Raw genomic sequence first — 9,811 nt, 5'->3', positions numbered from 1 at the left:
GCATGATGTCCAGACTGGAAAAGCAGGATATTAGAAAAAAGACTGCAAACCTTGCCAAGACAGGGTAAGATAGTTCTGAAAAATTTCCTGCCTCTGAAAATGGTCTGTCAGTTACTCTAGGCCTTAGCCAAAGTTGGTTGCTTCAACATTACAAATGAGACTTTGGGTGATTGCTCAGACAGACAGCTGTATCTGTCATCTACTGAACACTTTGGAAGCTGCTTGATTGAACTTCCTGCCTACTCAAGTAATATTACCTTCCTTCTTAGGCCTTTGATGGAGTTGAAGATTAGATAGTCATAGTTACTGTCCTCTTATGATCTAGCCAAGCCATTTCCAATATAAGACTTAGACTCCTTAGGATAGAATGTTTATTAAAACATTAGAATATGTTTCGTGCTTAATATTGTTTATGCTGGTTGTCATTCTAACTTTATACTTGATATCTGTTCCTAGTGTATATAGTTTTGTATTGGGTTTGGAACTCTCTTATTTAAACAAAAGGGGGAGGTGCTGTAGGAGCTCCTTCAGTTCCTCCAGCCAATAGCCTTTAAGATACCAGTCCACTTGGGCATGGTCTCTTATACTACAAATGCAGCTGTAAAGCTTGTGTTCGCTCTCTTGCTTCTCACTGCTAGACTCTGTTCCTGTTCCCTGTTCCTGCAGAGGACTCTGATCTAGGACAGTGATCTGTGAGTCTCCCCTAAATAAATAACCCTTTATTATATGTAATTCTGAACTAGTGTGGGATTATTGTGTATCTCCCATCATCAGAAAAGGTTTATTTGGGTTACACTTCCACATTGCTGTTCATTACTGAAGGACGTCAGGACAGGAACCCAAACAAGGCAGGAACATGGAGGCAGGAGCTGGTGCAGAGGCTGTGGAGGGGTGCTGCTTACTGGCTTGCTCCCCATAGCTTGCTTAGCCTGCTTTTTTTAAAAAATAGAACTGAGGACTACTACCCAGGGACGGCACCATCCACAATGGGCTGGGCCCTCAGCCATCAATCATTAGTTGAGAAAATGCCTTAAGCTGGGTGTCATGGAGATAGTTTCTCAAGTGAGGTTTGTTTGTCTGTGGTGACTCTACCTTGTGTCAAATTGGCACACAAAACCAGCCAGTACACTAATTAAGATTGGAATAAAAGAAATTATGCTTGCCTTGGTCAGAAGTAGCAAGGAAAGTGAGGCTATTTGGCAAACTGCTGCCAATGACGCTGGCACACCTGTGAATATATTGCTTTTTAATATATTCTGACGCTGTGGGAAGATAAGTGTGTTCATCTGTGTTTTGGACATAGTCTGCTCAGGACACTCTTTTATTTGTTTACAAACGTTCCTTTATGCAAACGTTCACTTGAGCCGGCTACCTCCACAAAATCCTAGGTACAACCTCCTCTAAAGGCTGAATGGGGAACGCGTGGGTGGAATTTTACCACCTGGGGAACTAGGAAGACAGAGCAGACCAGTTCAAGTCCATCCAGCCATCAGAGAGCAGCCCAGATTGGCTTCCAGCTGAGCGCAGGACAGGACTCCGAAGTCCGCAGAGCCGGCTGCACAGTGCAATGAGTTTTTGAGTCCCATTTTCAAGGGCCAGACTTACCATGGCTTCAAGTTAGCTGTTGGCGGAACTCAGAGGTCTGAAAGTTGTTTTCTTCAGCTGCTGCTGCTTAAGGCCTGAGTAGTCAGACCCAGCCAAGTTGACAATAAAGCAGTTTTATGTCTTTGGAACCTGTAAGCAGGTGAGCTGGTCTGCCTCGGGTGAAACTCTTTACGGCATACGCATCTCTGCCATTTGCTTTCTCACTGTACCAGATTAGAAGGAGCATTGTGTAGCTTTGTCGAGTCAGGGACGGGTAATTCGGTCTTGCATCGACAAGGTGCCCTGTGTTAGACAGTGCCTGGGCAATCTAAATACAGTGAGAAACATTCACAGAGGTCATGTTTGAATCTCTTGGGGGGGGGGAAGAGATGCTGACAAGGCCCTCTCACACCTGGGGAGGTGTGTGGGTCACCAGACAACTAAGCCAAAGGAATCTGATGCTACCTTAGACTCACCCTGGAGAGGCCGAGGTAGCTGTACTCGAACCAGCCATCTCTTCAGAATTACGAAAAGCTGGCTAATAAAGAGTACAACTCCAGTGTAGTCTATACGTCCAATATCTGACTGACTGATCAGAAATACCACAGTATAGCTGTAACAAGTGTAGATTTTTTACAATTTAAAACAGCCAGTTCCTTTCTCCAAAGGAGCAGTCATACTAGGTGAACGCTTTGGTAATTCTCTGAGCATGGACAGCTTGTTTGCAATTAAGGTTGGCTTGCGGTCTCTGTAAGACGCTCATGAGACAGTACTGCAACCTCTGGGCTATTGTTGAGTTCAGTGCTGAGAGCAGACTCCCTGTTCCTTCCCACTTGTGCCTGATCCAGCAGAGGGCTCTTCACAGTCCGGCTTTTTCACGGGGATGCGTTCCCATCTGTTTGTGTGAACGTTGTAGGTGAACTTTCCCTAAAGATCTTTGTACTCACAGAACATCATTTGGTTCCAGTTGATGAAGTGTTCATGGGTTCTAGAATCTTCTGCCAGTCTCCCAAGACCTTCTGTAGTGTAGCCCCAAGTGTAGTTTCTGGCTTGAGTTTCAGAACACATTAGCTAAGGTCCATAAACTGCCAGGTGCTGGTGGGTGGGTGGGTGGATATATAGATCATACAGGCACAGCATGGGTTGCTTGCTTTCCAGCACTATGAGTTCATCTTCTCATTCAGGCAGCAGCAAGCAAGCAACATTCCTGCCTACTGTATCTCCTTCAAGAAAAATGCCTCGTCCTTTCCACACTGTGAACAGTCTGGGTTGAGTTGCTATAACGAGATCCCAGCAGCTGGGTGTCGGTAAAAACTGGGACTTTTCACAGTTCTGGAGTCTGGGTCTGGTGGATGGGTGTCTGCTGAGGGCTCCTATCGGCTCATGGACAACTGTCTTCTAGTATGTCCTCAAAGGTCACACTATCCTCCAAAATTTGCACACGTGAACTTTGGGGGGTGCCAACACCCTCTTCCTGGCAGCCAGCAGAGGCTTCTCTTTGGTGTCTCTGGCTACTTTAACTCTCCTTGCTCTTTTACACCAAAATTTCAAAATGGCGGTGCCCACTTCCATACAATTAAGAGGCCACATCATCATCTTATTTGTTGGTTTATTTATATTTCACATCTGTGGGTCTCGGATCTCCAATCTATGTTCTAAATCTCCACTATTGACTGCGGATAGGAAATGATTATCAGCTTTAAGCTCTCACCCTGTGACTTCCCTACTCGGATGGACGGTAACCTGGCATTATGAGCTGAAATGAACCCCTTTCTTCACTTGGTTTGCTTTTTGTCAGGGTGTTTTATTGCTATAACAAGATGAAACCAGGACACATCCCATTATGCGTATTTATTTACTTTTAGACCGATTTTTTTTTTAGAGAACACTAATATGATGCATTTAATTGCATTTTTAAATATTATACAAGTATGGCTCAGGATCAAATGGCATGTTAAATGCTTTGCCCATGATGCTGGCTCTACTGGCCGATTGGCACCCCTGTCCCTTGCTTTTGGTTTGCCAGGCAACAGATGTGGCTCAGAAAAGAGGGTGAGAGAAGAATTTATCAAGTGTCTATTTTAAAAGGTGTAGTCAAGGCTAAGAGACAGGGGGATGGAAGCATCCTGGTGAAGCAGCAGACACCCTCTTGTCACTCTCTGGCCTGAAGGAGCAAGAGAAATCAGTGACTACCCAGCCAGCAAGACAAGCCATCATAGGAAAGGGCCCGAGAAATGGGCCATTGGCTTGGCCAAACGAACACCACCACTGCCAAGAGCTGGCCTAACCAAGAAGAACATGAAAGTAAATACTCTGTTCTCTCTCTCTCTCTGTCTCTGTCTGTCTCTCTCTCTCTCTCTCTGTCTCTCTCTCTCTCTCTGTCTGTCTCTCTCTCTGTCTCTCTCTGTCTCTCATCTCTGTCTCTCTCTCTGTCTCTCTCTCTGTCTCTGTCTCTCTCTCTGTCTCTCTCTGTCTGTCTCTCTCTGTCTCTCTCTCTGTCTCTCTCTCTGTCTCTCTCTCTGTCTCTCTGTCTCTGTCTCTCTCTCTGTCTCTCTCTCTGTCTCTGTCTCTCTCTGTCTCTGTCTCTCTCTCTGTCTCTCTCTCTCTCTGTCTCTCTCTCAGCCTCTAAGGTCTCCTTCATCCAGATCCAGCTGGAAGAGAGCAGGAGAATTGATTGGTACAGTCCTTGGCAGGGTAGCTCCTGAGTGGAGAGACGGGAGGAGGGGGATGGGAGGGAAGATGGCAGAGACCCAGGAAGGCAGCTCACCCACAGCCCCTGTGACTCTAGTCTCTGACTGAACAAGCTGTCCATAGCACGTGTTGTTTGCAGGGTTTCTAGTAGGCCAGAGAAGATCACCTGCCTCTGCCTCTGGGTCCCTTCAAGGGGAGGGCTAGCAGAGCAGGGCTGGCAAAGTAGCCAGGATGCCTCAAAAGGGCAGATCCAAGAAACAGACATGGCCCGGAGGGACACTTTAATACTGCGGGTCTGACTCATCAAATCCAAGTGGTAATCAGTTAGCTCCTTGGGCCACCAAGCTGAATATTATGAAAGAACACCTCATTCTTAATTAATGTATGGTAATAGAGAGGCTTTCTTCCTTACTGGAAATACAGTGCTTAGACTAGTCAGATCTTATTCAGAACCCTGTCCTGGCAGGGTTCACTGATGAAGGTCTGATCTCTATTTCCAAGCTCTGGAGGGGAGCAACATTGTGTCCTTCCTAGCAGAAGGGACAGAGGGCAAAGGGATGAATTCCCTCAAAGGCCCTATGTAAGGACACCTAATCCTAACAAAGGAGGCACCATTTTGGTCCAATCACCTCTTCCTACTGCCACATTGATCCTCGGCTTCCAACACCTGAACTGTGGAGGGGACACATTCATACTAAGGTCTGGGGGAGGCTTCAAGACAGTGATTAGAGTCACATGTAAGTAAACCTGTTGACAGCTGTTACAGTTTGGAGCAGATCCTTTCGGCTGGGTGGTGTTTAGCAGGAACTGGGGTAAATGATAACCCTGAATGTATTGCAGTGGTAAGGCATAACACAGCCTACAGGAGCCTAATTAGAACCTTCCTGAACGATTTGCATCTCCTCTGCTCTCCTTCCACGAACTCGAGAAGCTGCCCACTGCTCGGGAGTCTGTTCCATGTGGGAACCTCATGCGGGCCCACGAGCGACAAGACAACACACATGGCGAACTGCTGGGCATATCTAAATAGTCACAAATGCCAATCAAGCCCACCAACTGTTAACAGGTGTTCTGCAAACATAGTTTTGTTACTGTCTTAATTTTGATTTGTCTTGCAGGTTAGCTGTGTTTGAGCCATGGAATCTTGAGAGTTCTTTATATATTCTGGATGTGAATTTCTCATCAGGTATGTAATTTGAACAGACATGCCCCCGAGTAGTTGAATTATGTACCGGCTGGTTTTGTGTGTCAACTTGACACAAGCTGGAGTCATCAGAGAGGAAGGAGCCTCAGTTGAGGAAATGTCCCCTTGAGATTCAGCTATGAGGCATTTTCTCTGTTAGTGAGTAACAGGGGAGGGTCTAGCCCATGGTGGGTGGTGCCATCCCTGGGATGGTGGTCCTGGGTTCTATAAGAAAGCAGACTGAGCAAGCCATGGGAAACAAGTCAGCAAGCAACAACCCCCTACAGCCTCTGCATCAGCTCCTGCCTCCATGATCCTGCCCTTTTTGAGTTCCTGTCCTGATTTCTTTTAATGGCGGACTATGATCTGGAAGTGTAAGCCAAGTAAACCCTTTTCTCTCCAGCTGGTTTTATGGTCATGGTGTTTTCATCACTGCAATAGGAACCCTAACTAAGACAGATTATATTTTTACAGCCTTGGGATTCAGGCTCTTCCTGTGTCAGCCATGTATGCTGACATATGTCCATGCATGTACACATGACTTGAAAGTGTCTTTGACTTGCAAAGGTCCTAGCACTTCACTCTTAGTTCCTATTTCTCTTTGTGCGTATGTCCACAATGACATGTCTGAGACTGGGAAGGCTTACCCTAACCAGTCTTTTAAGAATGTTGAAGTTTTGACACTGCCATGTAGGTTATAGGATCAGTTGCGTTCATCTTTACATACATGTGAGGTAGTCTGACTTGCACATACCCAACTGTGCCAGCACTGGTCATTCGAAGGACCACATTTGCTTGTTCTGTTTTGTTGGCATCTTTATTACAAATAGTTGGTCACTGGTCAAAGCATTTATCTCTAAGCTTTCAAATTTTCTCCGTCAAGCAGCATAACTTTTCATCTCCCGATCCCGACAGCCTGTATTTCCATTTGGGAAAAGAGCCTATCTATTAAGATGCTAAGTTAGAATCTTCTAAGTTGATGCTTTGGACCTTTTTCCTTAGAACATCCAGAAGTATCCCCCTGCCCCTGGCCTGGGCACTCCTGGTTTTGTCCTACAGCATTAGTCTCCATGTTCCCCAGATACCCCAATTCTCAGTCATAAGACAAAGATTGTTCATTTTTGCTGGCTGGCTTCTGGAGCCACCCTTAGATTTCAGAGCCTCTTCCCTGCTTCTTGGACATGGGTTTCACATGTCCAGGGCTGCAGCAATTCATCAGATTTTTTTTTTTTTTATTTTGAGACAGGGTCTTAGCGTGAAGACTTTGCTGTCTTGGAACTTACTGTATAAACCAAGCTGGTCTTGAACTCACAGAGGTCAGCGTGCCTCTGCCTTCTAAGTGCTGGGATTAAGGATACGTGCTACCACCAGGCGGTGGTGGCGCATGCCTTTAATCCCAACACTCGGGAGGCAGAGGCAGGCGGATCTCTGTGAGTTCGAGACCAGCCTGGTCTACAAGAGCTAGTTCCAGGACAGGCTCCAAAACCACAGAGAAACCCTGTCTCGAAAAACCAAAAAAAAAAAAAAAAAAAAAAAAAAAAGGATATGTGCTACCACAACCCAGCAGATCCGGTGCTGGGCTTAAGGATGTGTGCCCACTATGCCCTTTCCACCCTCTTCCAACTCCCTCTTTCGCTACCTTTCTTCTGCTTTTAGGGAGAGGACAGGATATTACTTTGGGTCCGTTCAGACAATCCTGAACATTTCCTTCAGAGCAGCTGAGAAGGAATCCTAAATGAAGTCCCCTTTAAAGTCCCCCTTTCCATATAATGTGACAATGATGTGGATGTCTTTGGAGAGTGTTATTCAGCTCACACACAGAGGTCAAAATTATCAAATGAGTGCTGTCATTTTGACCGGAAACAGTTTCGGACCACTTGAACGACATGTTACGTAATAATTCTAACTCGGCACCTGCTGTCTTCAGCATTTCAAGGGCCGCCCATTGTCTTCTAGCCTCATTCATTTCTTTCTGAGACGTTAGCAGACTGTCTTACTGATGTATTTAAATGTAATATGTCTTTCAAACATTGTTTTAAAGATTTATTTTATTCCTAATTTTGGGTCTGTGCGTGGGGACGAGCATGTGAACACGTGTGTATTCGTGGACGCGAGATGCATGGGACCCGCTGGCGCTGGAGCCGTGAATGCCTGTGAACCACTCGGCATGGGTACTAGGAACTCAACTCAGTTCTTCTGGAAGAACCGCCAGTTCTCTTAACCGCTGAGCCATCTCTCCAGCCCCCATCCCTCATGATTTTAAACCAAACGGTGGATAATGTCTGAGTGTTAGAGAGGCCCCAGATGATCTCCCACCAGAGAAGTTCGTTATTTCCCTGACTAAACAGCTAAGTTGGTAATTGACCACGTTTGTTCAATGAGAGAACATGGTTGTCGTTGGGGCTGTCCTCTTGGCCTGGTTCATTTCACTCTTGGGTCGCTTCTTCTCTTCTGTGGACAGAGTTCTGGGGCTCCCCGCCAAGGACTGATGAGTGTTGGGGGCTTCGTGTCTTATCTCGGTTTTCATTTCTACAGGGCTGCCACAAGCTTCCCTCCGCTCCTCAGCTGGGGTTTGTATTCTTTTTTCTCGTGCAACTGTCTCTAAGGGAAAGTCATCCACGAGTGAGGTCTATCGATGGGATCTCTCCAGCACTGTAAACCTGCTAGGGTCTGCTGCTTCTGGGTGGCTCAGAAGCAGCCCTCTCCTCAGGCAAAAGCTGTGTCTTCAGCACTTTGCTCCTGCTCAGGATGCGTTCCTCCTACACACACCTGCAAAATGGTGGCGGCAGGAGCTCAGACTCTTTATGTTTCTCTCCTCTGAATTCCATTATCTTTTCTCTTGTTGCTCCAGCAGTTATGGGATAACTTCTGACAGACGTGTTTGTATTTTTCCTAGCTTTCCTAGGTATTCCTCGAAGAACAGGTGTGGGTTACATAACTCCATTCTATATAGAAGTACCTGGCCAGTTCTAGGGGTTCCCTCTTTTTATCCTCCCCTTCCCTGAGACAGAGTCTCTGAATATTTCATGATGGCCTTGAAAACCCTGTATAACCTAGGTGGGCTTTGAACTCGTGACCCTTCTTGCACCTGTCTCCTGAGTGCTAGGGTTATGGGATGACCCTCCTGGCTCAGCATATATGTTTCCTTTTGAATGCTTATTAAATCAGGGATTTTTTGAGAGCTAATGTGCTCTGTTGTCAGAAATGGAAGGTCAAAATACACATTTTTCTTGATAGTAAGTGTATTTTCTATAAAACGTGTTGTCTTTACTAGCTATGTACATTTAATTCTGATAGAAATACCGTATTTAGGCAGGAGGTGCTAGCCTAACTATCTTTTCAAATTGTGTTTAAGATTTTCAAAATAAACTCAGGTCAGGCCTGGATGGAGCTCTGAACGCCTTGTTGCCAAAACTGGGTCTGAGCACCAGGTTGGCCAGGCTGCAATGGGCCTAAGGAGGATGTGAGTGGAGCCAACTAAGACAGCAGAGCGGGTGGTGCAGGTGGTGCGGGTGGTGCATATAGTGCAGGGGAGTACAGGCAGTGTAAGTAGTGCAGGCCCTGCACCAGTGGTACATGCAGTATAGGCAGGTATGGGTAGTGTAGGAGGTGAATGCAGTGCAGGCAGTGTAGGTGGTACAGTGGTGCAGGTACTATACTGTTGCATGCAGAATGGGTGTTGCATGCAGTGCAGGTGGTGCAAATAGTGCAGGTGGTGCAAGTGGTGCAGGTGGCAATGCAGTGTAGGTGGTGCATGCAGTGCAGGTGGATGCAGATGGTGCTGGTGGCACATGTAGTGCGGATAGGTGCAGGTGGCTCATGCAGTGCAGGTGGGCACAGATGGTGCAAGTGGTGCCAGTGATTCATGCAGTGCAGATGAGTGCAGGTGGTATATGCAGTGCAGATGGTACAAGTGGTGCAGGTGGTGCATGCAGTGCAGGTAGGTGCAGGTTGGTGCAAGTGGTGCATACAGTGCAGGTGGTTGTAGGTGGTTCATGCAGTGCAGGTTGGTGCAGATGGCACTTGCAGTGCAGGTGGGTACAGAGGGTGCAGGGGGTGCATGCAGTGCAGGTGGATGCAGATGGTGCAGGTGGATGCAAGTGGTGCATGCAGTGCAGGTGGATGCAGATGGCGCAAGTGGTGCATGCAGTGCAGGTTGGTGCTGTAGCAGCGTAAACGAATGCAGACAGATTGTAAAAATATATATATAGTTTTAATGTAGAAATAGACTTACAGAACCACCGTTCCCGCGGAGACCAGGAAAGCAGAAGAGCTCGGAGCACGCTCGCCAAATTTATAGGCAGACATTAGCCCGAGGCGAACACGCCCCCTAAGGGGCGGGACTTATCCCTA

The sequence above is a fragment of the Microtus oregoni genome, unplaced genomic scaffold, assembly GCF_018167655.1.
Source record: "Microtus oregoni isolate MIOR12 unplaced genomic scaffold, Mior012 000024F_ref0000369, whole genome shotgun sequence".
NCBI classification, from domain to species: Eukaryota; Metazoa; Chordata; class Mammalia; order Rodentia; family Cricetidae; genus Microtus; species Microtus oregoni.
Note: the sequence above shows the minus strand (reverse complement) of the source record.